We start from the raw sequence: 16,499 nt of genomic DNA, 5'->3' as shown, positions 1-16,499 counted from the left end.
TAATGGCGCCAAGTTTAAATCAGTAAGTGCGCCTTTTAGGACGTTCGGTTTAGAGTCACTCACAAGCAGTCCACTCCTGATAGCAAAAATTATGCTTCCGAAATCTCTTGATATCAATTCCGCACCATGTCCCCCAAACTAGGAGACCATGATGTGCCATACATTAAATCAAGTAAAAACATACATCAGTCTGGAGGGGGGGAGATTGTACTCACCGCTGTCCTGATGTAGTGTCGTCAGGAGCCGCACTCAGCGGAATCTTGCCCGACCGATCGGCCCCGACACGCACCGCACGCAGCGGTGTCCGGCCATTTTTTATACTCACCGCTGCCTTGCTGCCGGAATCTTCTGCTGGATGGAGTGGTCCCGACACGCGCCGCACGCAGCGGTGTCCGCCAACTCAGGAGAGCTCAGTGTCTCCCTCAGCCGGGGCCCATCCCGAGCCGCACGCAGCTGCGATGGGACCCCGCCGGCAGCTCCCGCGGTGCAGACTGGCAGTGGCAGAGCTGCCAGTCCGTGCGTGTGTGTGAAGAAAAATAAAATAATAAAGAAAAAAGAAAAAATTTCTTCAGCTAAACCCAAGTGAACCAGCTCACCTCGGGCACTAACTAAGACTGGCTTGGAGGGGAGATAGTAGGGGAGGAGCTAGCCACAGTGTGAGAATTTTAAAGTGCCAGCTCCCAATTACTGCCTACTATTTCCCCATTGTAACTACGCTCCAGTGGCCCCTAGTGGATGAAGGAGAAATCATAGAATTTGGGGGTCATTTTGATCCCATAGTTTTATTAACCTCAATAACCATAATTTCCACTCATTTCCAGTCTATTCTGAACACCTCACAATATTATTTTTAGTCCTAAAATTTGCACCGAGGTCGCTGGATGGCTAAGCTAAGCGACACAAGTGGCCGACACAAACACCTGGCCCATCTAGGAGTGGCACTGCAGTGTCAGGCAGGATGGCACTTCAAAAAAATTGTCCCCAAACAGCACATGATGCAAAGAAAAAAAGAGGCGCACAAAGGTCGCTGTGTGACTAAGCTAAGCGACACAAGTGGCCGACACAAACACCTGGCCCATCTAGGAGTGGCACTGCAGTGTCAGGCAGGATGGCACTTCAAAAAAATAGTCCCCAAACAGCACATGATGCAAAGAAAAAAAGAGGCGCACCAAGGTCGCTGTGTGACTAAGCTAAGCGACACAAGTGGCCGACACAAACACCTGGCCCATCTAGGAGTGGCACTGCAGTGTCAGGCAGGATGGCACTTCAAAAAAATTGTCCCCAAACAGCACATGATGCAAAGAAAAAAAGAGGCGCACCACAGGTATAGAATGTAGATGCCGGATAGTATACTTAATGACGACACAGAGGTAAGTACAGCAGTGGCCTTCCGTACTGCTATTATATATAGTATACTGGTGATCACTGTGTCAGCAAACTGCAAAACTAAAATGCACCACAGGTATAGAATGTAGATGGATAGTATACTTAATGAATGACGACACAGAGGTAGGTACAGCAGTGGCCTTCCGTACCGTACTGCTATATATAGTATACTGGTGGTCACTGTGTCAGCAAACTGCAAAACTAAAATGCACCACAGGTATAGAATGTAGATGGATAGTATACTTAATGAATGACGACACAGAGGTAGGTACAGCAGTGGCCTTCCGTACTGCTATATATAGTATACTGGTGGTCACTGTGTCAGCAAACTGCAAAACTAAAATGCACCACAGGTATAGAATGTAGATGGATAGTATACTTAATGACGACACAGAGGTAGGTACAGCAGTGGCCTACTGTACCGTAATGCTATATATTATATACTGGTGGTCACTGGTCAGCAAAACTCGGCACTGTACTCCTCCTATATAATATTATACTGGTGGTCCCCAGTCCCCACAATAAAGCAGCACACTGAGCACAGATATGGAGTGTTTTTCAGGCAGACAATGTATACTGGTGGTCACTGTCAGCAAAACTCTGCACTGTACTCCTGCTATATAATACAGCTGCTCCCCAGTCCCCACAATTAAGCAGTGTGAGCACAGATATATGCAGCACACTGTGAGCACAGATATGGAGCGTTTTTTTCAGGCAGAGAACGGATAACTGGTGGTCACTGATCAACAAAACTCTGCACTGTACTCCTCCTATATACAGCTGCTCCCCAGCCCTCCCCACAATTAAGCAATAGTGCACAGCACAATCAAGTTCAACAATAACGGAGAGGATGCCAGCCACGTCCTCTCCCTAACATTTCCAATGCACGAGTGAAAATGGCGGCGACGCGCGGCTGCTTATATAGAATCCGAATCTCGCGAGAATCCGACAGCGGGATGATGACGTTCGGGCGCGCTCGGGTTACCCGAGCCATACGGGAGAATCCGGGTATGGCTCGGACCCGTGGAAAAAGGGTGAAGTTCGGGGGGGTTCGGTTTTCACTACTATGTACAGACACAACCATTACAACTTTATTATAGGTATAGATATCTTATTTACACATATTATTGCTGCCCAATCTGCTATGAAATGCAATACAGCATGAAGGCGCAATCTTATTCATACAGTATACTATGGCCTAAATGTATTAAGCTTTAACAAGAGAAAAATAGGATTTTAATTACCTACCGGTTAATCCTTTTCTTGTAGTCCGTAGAGGATGCTGGGGTCCACATTAGTAGCATGGGGTATAGACGGTCCCTTGGGAGCCATGGGCACTTTAAGAGTTTAATAGTGTGGGCTGGCTCCTCCCTCTATGCCCCTCCTACCAGACTCAGTCTCGAAACTGTGCCCGAGGAGACGGACATACTTCGATAGAAGGAAATACAGAGCTGGTGAGATTCACACCAGCTCACACATAACAACAGAAAACCAAGCCAACCAGTTTGAAACAAGTCAGCAATGGCTGAGCAACAGTACTTAACCAAGTAACAATGCAGTACTTAACCAAGTAACAATACAGTACTTAACTAAGGGGGTAATTCCAAGTTGATCGCAGCAGGAATTTTGTTAGCAGTTGGGCAAAACCATGTGCACTGCAGGGGGGGCAGATATAACATGTGCAGAGAAAGTTAGATTTGGGTGTGGTGTGTTCAATCTGCAATCTAAATTGCAGTGTAAAAATAAAGCAGCCAGTATTTACCCTGCACAGAAACAGAATAACCCACCCAAATCTAACTCTCTCTACACATGTTATATCTGCCTCCCCTGCAGTGCACATGGCTTTGCCCAACTGCTAACAAAATTCCTGCTGCGATCAACTTGGAATTACCCCTAAGTAACAAATGCAGGAAAACGAAGCGCTGGGCGGGCGCCCATCATCTTCTACAGACTACGAGAAAAGGATTTACCGGTAGGTAATTAAAATCCTATTTTCTCTTACATCCTAGAGGATGCTGGGGTCCATATTAGTACCATGGGGATGTACCAAAGCTCCCAATACGGGAGGGAGAGCGCGGAGGCTCCTGCAGAACCGAGTGACCGAATGTTAGGTCCTCAGATGCCAAAGTATCGAACTTTTAGAACTTAGCAAACGTGTTCGATCCTGACCAAGTAGCCGCTCGGCAAAGCTGTAAAGCCGGGACACCCCGGGCAGCCGCCCAGGAAGAAGAGCCCACTTTACGAGTAGAGAAGGCCTTAACAGATTTTGGACACGGCAAGCCTGCCGTAGAATAAGCATGCTGGATAGTAAACCTGATCAAGCGAGAAAACAACTGCTTAGAAGCAGGACACCCAACCTTGTTGGGATCATAAAGTACAAACAGAGCGTCCGACTTTCTGTGATGAGAAGTTCTCTGCACATAAATCTTCAAAGCCCTTACAACATCCAAGGATTTTGAAGTAATGGAGCAGTCAGTAGCCACTGGCACCACAATAGGTTGGTTGATATGAAAAGCCGACACAACCATTGGAAGAAATTGCTGACGCGTCCTGAGCTCAGCTCTATCTTCATGGAAAATGAACGAAGTAGGGGCTCTTGCAGGACAATGCCCCCAATTCTGACACACGTCTAGCAGATGCCAATGCCAATAGTGTGACTGCCTTCCAAGTAAGAAATCTGACATCAATCTCCTGTAAAGGTTCAAACAGATCTGACTGCAGGAACTGTAGCACCACATTAATATCCCAAGGTGCCGTAGGAGGCACAAAGGGAGGTTGGATGTGCAGAACCCCTTAAAAGAAAGTCTGAACCTCAGGGAGGGAAGCCAATTGTTTCTGGAAGAAAATGGACAAGGCCGAAATCTGGACTTTTATGGAGCCCAAACGCAGGCCCACATCCACACCTGCTTGCAGAAAGGGGAGAAACCGCCCTAGTTGAAACTCCACCGTGGAAAACTTCTTGGATTCACACTAAGACACGTACTTTTTCCAAACTCAATGGTAATGTTTAGACGTTACTCCTTTCCTGGCCTGTATCAGGGAATAACCTTGTTCTGAATGCCCTTCTGAGCTAAGATCTGGCGTTCAACCTCCATGCCGTAAAAACTAGCCGCGGTGAGTCTTGATAAGCAAACGGCCCCTGCTGCAGAAGGTCCTTGCGAAGAGGAAGAGGCCTCGGATCTTCCAGCAGTAACTCCAGAAGATCCGCGTACCAAGTCCTTCTTGGCCAGTAGGGAGCAATGAGGATCGCCTGAACTCTTGTTCTCTTAATTAGCTTGAGAATCCTTGGGATCAGTGGAAGTGGAGGGAACACATACACTGACTTGAACACCCACGGAGTTACCAGGGTGTCTACCGCCACTGCTCGTGGGTCTCTCGATCTGGAACAGTACCTCCGAAGCGTCTTGTTGAGGTGGGAGGCCATCACGTCTATTTGAGGTACACCCCAAAGACTTGTCACCTCCGCGAACACCTCCGGGTGGAGGCCTACTCTCCCGGATGGAGATCGTGTCTGCTTAGGAAGTCCGCTTCCCAGTTGTCCACTCCGGGAATGAAGATTGCTGGCAGCGCCACTGCATGCTTTTCCGCCCAGAGGATGATTCTGGTTACCTCTGACATTGCAGCTCTGCTCTTCGTTCCGCCTTGTCGGTTTATGTAGGCCGCTGTCATTACATTGTCCGACTGAACCTGAATGGCTTGATCTTTTAGAAGATGCGCCGCTTGTAGAAGACCGTTGTACACGGCCCTTAGTTCCAGAATGTTTAGCGGAAGGATGGATTCCAGACTTGGCCACCTTCCTTGGAAGTTTTCCCCTTGGGTGACTGCACCCCAACCTCTGAGACTTGCATCCGTGGTTAGGAAGATCCAATTTTGAATCCCGAACCAGCGGCCCTCTAGAAGGTGAGAAGATTGCAGCCACCAGAGGAGCGAAATTCTGGCTTTCGGTGACAGACGTATCCTCTGGTGCATGTGAAGATGAGATCTCGACCATTTGTCCAGGAGATACAGTTGGAAAAACTGCATGAAATCTTCCGTACTGTAGAGCCTCGTAGGAGGCAACCATCTTCCACAGAAGGCGAATGCACCGATGAACCGATACCCGGGCTGGCTTCAGGACATCCCGGACCATTGATTGGATCACCAACGCTTTCTCCGCCGGCAGAAACACCCTCTGTACTTCCGTGTCGAGGATCATCCCCAGGAAGGACAGTCTCCTTGTCGGCTCCAAATGCGAATTTGGAAGATTCAGGATCCATCCATGATCCTGGAGTAGTTGAGTTGAGAGAGCAATGTTCTGTAACAGCTTCTCCCTGGAAGATGCTTTTATCAGCAGATCCTCTAGATAAGGAATAATGTTCACACCCTGCTTGCGGAGAAGCATCATCTCCGCCATGACCTTGATGAACACCCTTGGTGCCATGGAGAGGCCAAACGGCAGTGTCTGGAACTGAAAGTGACAGTCCAGCAGCGCAAATTTTAGATAAGCCTGGTGAGGCGGCCAGATCGGAATGTGAAGGTACGCATCCTTGATATCTAGGGATACCAGAAATTCCCCCTCCTCCAGACCTGAGATCACCGCTCCCAGAGACTCCATCTTGAATTTGAATTCCCTCAAATAAGGGTTCAATGACTTTAGGTTCAATATTGGCCTGACTGAACCATCCGGTTTCGGTACCACAAACAGGTTTAAGTAATAACCCTTGTTCGTTAGGTGAGGTGGAACTGGAACAATGTCATTGGACTTCAGCAATTTTTTAATGGCTTCCTGTAGGGTAGCACTTTCTGTCAGCAAAGCTGGTAAGCCTGATTTGAAGAATCTGTGAGGTGGGAGTTAATGAAACTCCAGTTTGTACCCCTGGGTAACAATATCTAGTACCCAGGGGTCTAGGCCTGATGACGCCCAGACATGACTGAAATTTCTGAGTCTTGCTCCCACCTGTCCAATCTCCAGGCTGGGAGGTCCACCGTCATGTCAAGAATTTTGAGGAAGCAGAACCAGGTTTCTGTTCCTGGGAACCTGTTGGAGCAGGTTTTCTGGATTTACCCCTACCTCCTCTAAAGAAAGTGGAAGGGGATTTGGACTTTTTAACTTTCGTGGTCCGAAAGGACTGCATAGTAGACGTAGGATAAGATTTCCTAGTCGGCAGTGTTGCTGAAGGAAGGAAGGTTGACTTGCCCTCAGCTGCCATGGAGAACCAAGCATCTAATGCTTCCCCAAACAGAGCCTGACCTGTGAAGGGCAGGTTCTCCACACTTTTCTTGGATTCCGCATCCGCAGACCATTGGCGCAGCCAGAGTCCCCTGCGTGCCGAGACAGCCATGGAAGAAGCCCTCGCATTAAGATGGCCAAGGTCCTTCATGGCCTCCACCATGAAACCTGCAGAATCCTGTATGTGACGTAAAAACAATTCAATGTCACTTCTATTCATAGAATCCAATTCCTCTAGTAATGTGCCTGACCACTTTACTATGGCTTTAGAAATCTACGCACAGGCAATAGTGGGTCTTAAAGCTACGCCAGTAGCTGTGTATAGTGATTTGAGCGTAGTCTCAATCTTGCGTTCAGCCGGCTCTTTTAAAACGGTGGACCCAGGGACAGGTAAAACCACCTTCTTTGACAACCTAGATACAGAAGCGTCTACTACAGGAGGGGTTTCCCACTTTTTCCTGACCTCCTCAGGAAAAGGAAAAGCAATGAGAACCCTCTTTGAGATCTGGAATTTTTTCTCCGGGTTTACCCAGGATTTTTCAAACAATGCGTTTAGGTCCTTAGATGCAGGGAATGTAAGGGAGGATTTCTTATTGTCAATAAATTAAGTTTCCTCTACTTGCTCAGGTACCTTATCAGTAATTTGTAAAAAGTCCCTAATAGCCTCAATCATGAGTTGCACCCCCTTAGCAAGGGATGCATCTCCCCCCTGCATATCCCCATCACCGTACCCCTGTATCAGAGTCGGTATCCGTGTCAGCTTGCATTATCTGGGCAAGAGCACGCTTTTTAGGGTATACAATTGGGGTCTTTGATGAAGTAGTGGGAGCTGAATACGACAAAACCTCAACAGACTTTTTCAAAACCTGTGTTTCAGTCTCATTTTGAGCTATTCGAGATGAAATCTGGGATAACATTCCCCTAATAGAATCCCCCTATGGGGGATCGGATTCAGAAGGCTGAGACAGTATATTACAGTCCTGAGTACATGGAATAGACTCTTCAGGAGAAGATACACACTCTGCAGCACAAGATACAGAGTTCCTAGACATGTTTATGTGAGCTATACAAACACACACACAGTCACACACACACACAGGAAAATGCAGACACAGTTTCCCCCAGAGTACCTTCAGAGAGAAACAGAGTATATGGAGCCAGCCACACAGTGCCCCAGTAGGCAGTTAATACACTAAACTGCCGGCGCTGACTGAATAACCTTAATAGATTAAACAGTGATTTTTACACTCTCCCCCCCCAGTCTATAACACCCTGGTACCGCAGAGGTACGCTGGAGTTATGTGGGGGGCAGTGCTCCCTGTCAGCGTCTCTTCAGTGTGATCTGCAGGGAGAAAATGGCGCTGGTGAGTGCTGGATCCGCTCTGAGGAGAAGCCCCGCCCCCTGTAATGGTGCATCTTCCCGCTTTCACAGATTATACTGGCCTGAGGTGATTTAGCTGCTAACAGTGGGATTAGCCCCTGTTAGCATATGTGACCGGTGTAGGGTATTTGCGCTGGCCCAGGGCGCCCCTCACAGCACTGCACATCAAGTACCGCTGAGCCTGTCAGAGCTGCGCTCTCACCCTTGTGCCGCCATTCCCGCCGGCGACCCGCTTACCATGTCACCGGCGTCATACTCACCACTCTTCTATCTTCTGTCTCTGTTAGGGGGTGGCGGCCATGCTTTGGGAGTGAGCGGTCGCCTCGTGGGCTTGCGATCAGAACCCTCAGGAGCTCAGTGTCCTGTCAGCGGAGATAGAGAACCATTAACTTCCAGAGTTGGTTACTACTCCCCCCCCTAAGTCTCACAAAGCAAGGAGGCTTTTGCCAGCAGCCTTCTTGTACCTAACACTCTTAGAAAACAATAAAACTAGAAAAACTCCTAGGAGATCCCCTGGCTGTGACCGGCTCCACCGGGCACATTTTCTAAACTGAGTCTGGTAGGAGGGGCATAGAGGGAGGAGCCATCCCACACTATTAAACTCTTAAAGTGCCCATGGCTCCCAAGGGACCCGTCTATACCTAGGGTTGCCACCTCATCCCTTTAATCCTGGAGACCTGTGATTTACACAGGTTTTGTGGCTGATTAAAACCAGGTGGAATGCAGGCTTTAATTTAATCAGCCACAGAACCTGTATTATTCATAGGTCTCCAGTATTAAAGGGATGAGGTGGTAACCCTATATATACCCCATGGTACTAATGTGGACCCCAGCATCCTCTAGGACGTAAGAGAAAAGTGGATACGGATAAAGAGTGATAAATGACCAGCCAATCAGCTCCTGTCATTTTTTCAAACACAGCCTGTCACATGGCAATTAGGAAGCTGATTGGCTGGTCATTTATCACTCTTCATCAGTCTCCACTTTATCACTTTTTAAGGCTTAATACATTTGGACCTTAGAGGGACATGTACTAAGCAGTATTAAAAGTGTAGAAGTGAGCCAGTAAAGAAGTGAGCTGCTCTGTATACTTTTATAGAACGCAAATGATAAATGTTACGTCAATGCTGATTGCAGCAGCGGATCTTGCCACGGGCAAGCAGGACTTTTGCCCGGGGCGCCGCCCTCCGGAGGGCGCCGCACCAGGGCAAGATCCGCTGATGCTGTGCCCCCCGTTGCCGCTGTGAAGGGAAACTAGACTAGTTTCCCTTCGTGGAGAGGTCCTTTACTGTGCGGTGCGCGATGACGTCATCGCGCAACGCACATCATTTCAGTCTGTACAGGGGGCGTAAATGAACACGCCCCCTGTATGAAGCCACGCCCCCTATTGCCGCCCGAGGCGCACAGAGCCCCAGAACCGGCCCTGGCTGATTGGTTGCCATTGGCAACTTCTCCACTGGCTCACTTCTCCACTTTCATCACTGCTTAGTATATGTTCCCCTATGCTTTGCCAGTGTAAAGTCTACTATGGATTTCTTTTTTTTTTTCTTTCTTTTTTTTTTTACCATTTCAAATAAAAATAAGATTTTAAACCTTCCGGTAAATCTTTTTTTCGTAGTCCGTAGAGGATGCTGGGGACTCCGTAAGGACCATGGGGATAGACGGGCTCCGCAGGAGACATGGGCACTTTAAGAAAGACTTTAGGTGTGGGTGTGCACTGGCTCCTCCCTCTATGCCCCTCCTCTAGACCTCAGTTAGCGAAACTGTGCCCAGAGGAGATGTACAGTACGAGGAAAGGATTTTTGTTAATCCAAGGGCAAGATTCATACCAGTGTATCATACTTGTGTATCAAGTAAACAGTTAACAGTATGAAAAAATAACGTAGCATCAGTCCAACCTGATGGAACTATAACATAACCCTTATGTAAGCAAAACTATATACAAGTCTCGCAGAAGTAGTCCGCACTTGGGACGGGCGCCCAGCATCCTCTACGGACTACGAGAAAAAGATTTACCGGTAGGTTTAAAATCTTATTTTCTCCAACGTCCTAGAGGATGCTGGGGACTCGGTAAGGACCATGGGGATTATACCAAAGCTCCCAAACGGGCGGGAGAGTGCGGATGACTCTGCAGCACCGATTGTGCAAACAGGAGGTCCTCCTCAGCCAGGGTATCAAACTTATAGAACTTTGCAAAGGTGTTTGACCCCGACCAAGTAGCAGCTCGGCACAGCTGTAGTGCCGAGACCCCTCGGGCAGCCGCCCAAGACGAGCCCACCTTCCTAGTGGAATGGGCCTTAACCGATTTCGGTAACGGCAATCCTGCCGTAGAATGCGCCTGCTGAATCGTGTTACAGATCCAGCGAGCAATAGTCTGCTTTGAAGCAGGGCCGCCAACTTTGTTGGCTGCATACAGGACAAACAGTGCTTCTGTTTTTCTGATCCTAGCCGTTCTGGCCACGTAAATTTTCAAAGCCCTGACCACATCCAGGGACTCTGAATCCTCCAAGTCACGTGTAGCCACAGGCACGACAATAGGTTGGTTCATATGAAAGGATGAGACCACCTTAGGTAGGAATTGAGGACGGGTCCGCAATTCCGCTCTATCCATATGGAAAACCAGATAGGGGCTTTTATGTGATAAAGCCGCCAATTCCAAAATTCGCCTAGCCGAAGCCAAGGCTAACAACATGACCACCTTCCAAGTGAGATATTTCAACTCCACTGTTTTAAGTGGTTCAAACCAATGTGACTTAAGGAAACTTAACACCACGTTAAGGTCCCAAGGCGCCACCAGAGGTACAAAAGGAGGCTGAATATGCAGTACTCCCTTCACAAAAGTCTGTACTTCAGGTAAAAGAGGCCAATTCCTTTTGAAAGAAAATGGATAAGGCCGAAATCTGAACTTTAATGGAGCCTAATTTTAGGCCCAAATTCACTCCAGTTTGTAGGAAGTGAAGAAAACGGCCTAGATGGAATTCTTCCGTAGGAACATTCCTGGCCTCACACCAAGAAACATATTTACGCCATATTCGGTGATAATGTTTAGATGTCACGTCCTTCCTAGCCTTTATCAGCGTAGGAATGACCTCATCCGGAATTCCTTTTTCCGCTAGGATCCGGCGTTCAACCGCCATGCCGTCAAACGCAGCCGCGGTAAGTCTTGGAACAGACATGGCCCCTGTTGTAACAGGTCCTGTCGTAGAGGAAGAGGCCACGGATCTTCTGTGAGCATTTCCAGCAGATCCGGATACCAGGTCCTTTTTAGCCAATCTGGAACAATGAGAATTGTTCTCACTCCTCTTTTTCTTATTATTCTCAATACCTTGGGTAGGAGAGGAAGAGGAGGAAACACATAAACCGACTGGAACACCCACGGTGTCACCAGGGCGTCTACTGCTACCGCCTGAGGATCTTTTGATCTGGCGCAATACCTCTGTAGCTTTTTGTTGAGACGGGATGCCATCATGTCTATCTGGGGCAGTCCCCACTGACTTGCAATCTGTGCGAAGACTTCCCGATGAAGTCCCCACTCCCCTGGATGCAGGTCGTGTCTGCTGAGGAAGTCTGCATCCCAGTTGTCCACTCCCGGAATGAACACAGCTGACAGTGCGCTTACATGATTTTCCGCCCAGCGAAGAATCTTGGTGGCTTCCGCCATTGCCACCCTGCTCCTTGTGCCGCCTTGGCGGTTTACATGAGCCACTGCGGTGATGTTGTCTGACTGGATCAGAACTGGTTGGTTGCGAAGTAAGTTCTCCGCCTGACGTAGGGCGTTGTATATGGCCCTCAGTTCCAGGATGTTGATGTGAAGACAAGTCTCTTGACTTGTCCAGAGTCCTTGGAAGTTTCTTCCCCTTGTCACTGCTCCCCACCCTCTGAGGCTCGCGTCCGTGGTCACCAGGATCCAATCCTGAATGCCGAACCTGCGTCCTTCCAAAAGGGGAGCACTTTGCAGCCACCACAGGAAAGATACCCTAGATGTGATCCGGACCACTTGTCCAATAGGTCCCATTGGAAAGTCCTTGAATGGAACCTGCCGAAGGGAATGGCCTCGTATGTTGCCACCATTTTTCCTAGGACTTGAGTGCAATGATGCACAGACACTTGTTTTGGCTTCAATAGGTTCTTGACTAGAATCATGAGTTCCTGAGCCTTTTCTATCGGGAGAAAAACCTTTTTCTGGTCTGTGTCCAGAACCATGCCCAAGAAGCTCAGACGAGCCGTAGGAACCAGCTGCGACTTCGGGATATTGAGAATCCAGCCGTGTTGCTGTAACACCTTCACTGAAAGTGACACACTGTTCAGTAACTTCTCTCGTGATCTTGCTTTTATGAGGAGATCGTCCAAGTACGGGATAATTGTGACACCCTGCTTGCGCCGGAGCACCATCATTTCCGCCATTACCTTTGTGAAAATCCTCGGGGCCGTGGAAAGCCCAAACGGCAACGTCTGAAATTGGTAATGACAATCCTGTACCGCAAATCTCAGGTACGCCTGATGAGGTGGATATATGGGGACATGCAGGTATGCATCCTTTATGTCCAGGGATACCATAAAATCCCCCCCTTCCAGGCTGGCGATGACCGCTCTGAGCAATTCCATTTTGAACTTGAACCGTTTTAAGTATAGGTTCAGGGATTTTAAATTCAATATGGGTCTGACCGAACCGTCCGGTTTCGGAACTACAAACAGGGTGGAGTAGTATCCCCTTCCCTCTCTGAAGTAGGGGAACTTCGACCACCACTTGTTGAAGACACAATTTGTAAATAGCATTTAACACTATCTCCCTTTCCAGGGGAGAAGTCGGTAGAGCCGATTTGAAAAACCGGCGAGGAGGCACCTCTTCGAATTCCAGCCTGTATCCCTGAGAAACAATTTCTATTGCCCAGGGATCCACCTGTGAGTGAACCCAGATGTGGCTGAAAAGTCGAAGACGTGCCCCCACTGGGGCGGACTCCCCCAGCGGAGCCCCAGCGTCATGCGGTGGATTTTGCAGAGGCCGGGGAGGACTTCTGTTCCTGGGAACTAGCTGTGCTGTGCAGCTTTTTACCTCTGCCCTTACCTCTGGCAAGAAATGACGATCCACGTACTCTTTTGCTTTTATTTGAACGAAAGGACTGCATTTGATAATGTGGCGCTTTCTTAGGTTGTGTGGGAACATAAGGCAAAAAATTCGATTTACCTGCCGTAGCTGTGGAGACCAGGTCCGAGAGACCTTCCCCAAACAAACAATTCCTCCCCCTTGTAAGGTAAAACCTCCATATGTCTTTTTGAGTCGGCATCACCTGTCCACTGCCGGGTCCAGAGGACTCGTCTAGCAGAGATTGACATAGCGTTTATTCTGGAACCCAGTAAACGAATGTCTCTTTGAGCATCCCTCATATATAAGACAGCATCCTTTATATGGCCTAGGGTCAATAAAATGGTATCCTTATCTAGGGTTTCAATCTCCGCCGATAAGGAATCTGTCCATGCTGCAACCGCGCAACAAACCCAGGTTGACGCAATTGCCGGTCTGAGTAATGTACCAGAATGTGTGTAAATGGATTTCAAGGTAATCTCCTGCTTGCGGTCTGCAGGATCCTTGAGGGTAGCCGTATCTTGTGAAGGCAGCGCTATCTTTTTTGACAAGCGTGTCAACGCTTTGTCCACCTTAGGGGATGATTCCCACCATACCCTGTCCGTTGGCGGGAAAGGATACGCCATAAGAATCCTTTTGGGAATCTGCAGTTTTTTTGTCTGGAGATTCCCAAGCTTTTTCACATAATTCGTTCAACTCATGTGAGGAGGGAAAAGTTACCTCGGGCTTTTTTCCCTTATACATGTGTACCCTCGTGTCAGGGACAGGGGGTTCCTCTGTGATATGCAACACTTCTTTTATTGCAATAATCATATATCGAATACATTTAGCCACTTTCGGCTGTAACTTTACATCATCGTAGTCGACACTGAAGTCCGAATCAGTGTCGGTATCAGTGTCTGCTATTTGGGATAGTGGACGCTTCTAAGACCCTGAAGGTCCCGGCGACATAGGGACAGACACGGGTTCACTCCCTGACTGTTCCTTAGCCTCAGCTATGTCTAATCTCTTGTGCAATAAGTTCACACTTCCACATATCCACCCAGTCAGGTGTCGGCACCGCCGACGGAGACCTCACATTCATACGCTCCCCCTCCTCTCTAGGTGAGCCTTCTACCTCAGACATGTCGACACACACGTACCGACACACCACACACACAGGGTACCTCTTATCTGAAGACAGTTTCCCCACCAGGCCCTTTGGAGAGACAGAGAGAGAGTATGCCAGCACACTCCCCAGCGCTGTATGACCCAGGACAAACACACAATAATATTATGTTTACCCAGATAGCGCTGTTTACATATACAATATTCGCCAATCTTGTGCCCCCCCTCCTCTTTAAAACCCTCTGTCTACCGTGGTATAAGCAGGGGAGAGTCCGGGGAGCTTCCTCTCAGCGGTGCTGTGGAGAAAAAACGGCGCTGTGAGTGCTGAGGGAGAAGCCCCGCCCCCTCGGCGGCGGGCTTCTGTCCCGCTGAAAATCTCAAAATTTGGCGGGGGCTCTTATATATGTACAGTGCCCAGCTGTACATATACTTATTTTTGCCAAAAGAGGTCTATATGCTGCCCAGGGCGCCCCCCCTGCGCCCTGCACCCTTACAGTGACTGCCGTGTGTGAGGTGTATGGGAGCAATGGCGCACAGCTGCAGTGCTGTGCGTTACCTCAGTGAAGATCATGAAGTCTTCTGCCGCCTCTGAAGTCTTCTTTTCTTCTCATACTCACCCGGCTTCTATCTTCCGGCTCTGCGAGGGGGACGGCGGCGTGGCTCTGGGACGGACGGAGAGGGTGAGACCTGCGTACCAATACCTCTGGAGCTAATGGTGTCCAGTAGCCTAAGAAGCAAAGCCTTGAAACTCACAGAAGTAGGTCTGCTTCTCTCCCCTCAGTCCCTCGATGCAGGGAGTCTGTTGCCAGCAGGCTCCCTGAAAATAAAAAACCTAACAAATATACTTTCTGTCAGGAAGCTCAGGAGAGCTCCCTGAAGTGCACCCATCTCCTCTGGGCACAGTATCAAACTGAGGTCTAGAGGAGGGGCATAGAGGGAGGAGCCAGTGCACACCCAGACCTAAAGTCTTTCTTAAAGTGCCCATGTCTCCTGCGGAGCCCGTCTATCCCCATGGTCCTTACGGAGTCCCCAGCATCCTCTAGGACGTTAGAGAAATGAGACATTAAAAGGTTTTCTATGGAAAATGCACTTTTCATGTCGCATGTAATGCATTTGATGGTCCTTCAGATAAAGAAAATGAAAAGCAACACAGCTTGTGGCATATGGGACAATGTGGAGACCATACCAGACATATCTTAGAACTGAATAGTACCTAGAGCCCCACTTAAGAAACTAATGCTGGACATACACTATACAATTATATGTCAGATAATCTACCAGATCTGGTTGGTTGGAATGAAAATCTGTTAATGGATGAGAGCAAATGACAATTAAGCATTTGCTACCAAACACAGGAAAATGGACAAAACCTGTCCGTAATTTAACCACTTTTTATGAACGACAGTTTTTATCCATTTCCCAGTGTTTGGGAGCAAATGGTCAATTGTCATTTGCTCTCATCCATTACCGGATTTTCATTCCAACGAGCTAGATCTGGCAGATTATCTTCCAGATAATTGTATAGTGTATGCCCATTTTAAGATTACTGCTGTTTTTCACTGTATCAATAGATGTTGAGAATGATACAGTCTCCGTTGCCAGCACTGGGGACCCAGCGCAGCCTTTCCAGCTTCAGTGAAGCCTTCCAGGGCACTGCCAGGCCCCCAACGGGTGAAACTGTCTTGCACATGTGCAGACTGTCCGTCGCACATGACACAGAAGCCCGTCGCTAGCCGCGATAGGCTGCCAGCTGCAGAGGGGACAACACTGGACCTTGCCAGCAAGGTAAGCAATGCGGAATACCAAAGGTATATTCGTTAGTATCACCGTAATACTAGAATTAAGGCCCATACACATTAGACGATGTCGCTGTGTGAGCGACGTCATCTAGTGTTTCCCATGCCGGGCCGGCCGGTCGGCAGCCGCCTGTACACTCTGAGCGATATGACCGCTCGTATCGCACAGTGACGTCACGCCTCCGCCGGACGTGCATGCAGCTCCTGACGACAGTCCAGATCGAGCATGCATGCACTGCCGACAGCGACGATCATTGCCGACCCGCGGTGCCGTGCATCGGTCGTCTCTGGCGGCATACACACTTGCCAATAAAATGAGCGACATCGCTCAGGGAGGGGGAAAATGAGCGACGTCGCTCATTTTATCGGCAAGTGTGTATGGGCCTTAAGGGGCTGATTTATTAACTAGTTTTATCATACTGAATGAGTTTTAGAACTCGAGTATGATATATGGTGCTCCAGCCAGTCAGCTTCTACTGGCAAATTTGAAAAATGACAGTTGGGAGCTGACTGCATGCGATATATGGTGCTCCAGCC

General features: G+C 48.6%; 1 protein-coding gene and 1 non-coding gene across 7 annotated transcripts in view; both read right to left on the bottom strand.

Moving 5' to 3' along the window:
* LOC134969512 (serine/threonine-protein kinase Nek11-like) overlaps window positions 1-16,499 on the bottom strand; it is an 840,206-nt gene that overhangs the window by 803,476 nt on the left and 20,231 nt on the right. The gene's annotated exons all lie outside the window — the stretch shown is intronic.
* LOC134971126 (U11 spliceosomal RNA) lies at window positions 51-183 on the bottom strand. Its single transcript, XR_010190251.1, has one exon. It is a non-coding gene; the product is annotated as a U11 spliceosomal RNA (small nuclear RNA).

This window comes from Pseudophryne corroboree, chromosome 11 (genome assembly GCF_028390025.1).
Source record: "Pseudophryne corroboree isolate aPseCor3 chromosome 11, aPseCor3.hap2, whole genome shotgun sequence".
Lineage (NCBI taxonomy): Eukaryota > Metazoa > Chordata > Amphibia > Anura > Myobatrachidae > Pseudophryne > Pseudophryne corroboree.
This window is presented reverse-complemented; position numbering and strand designations above follow the sequence as displayed.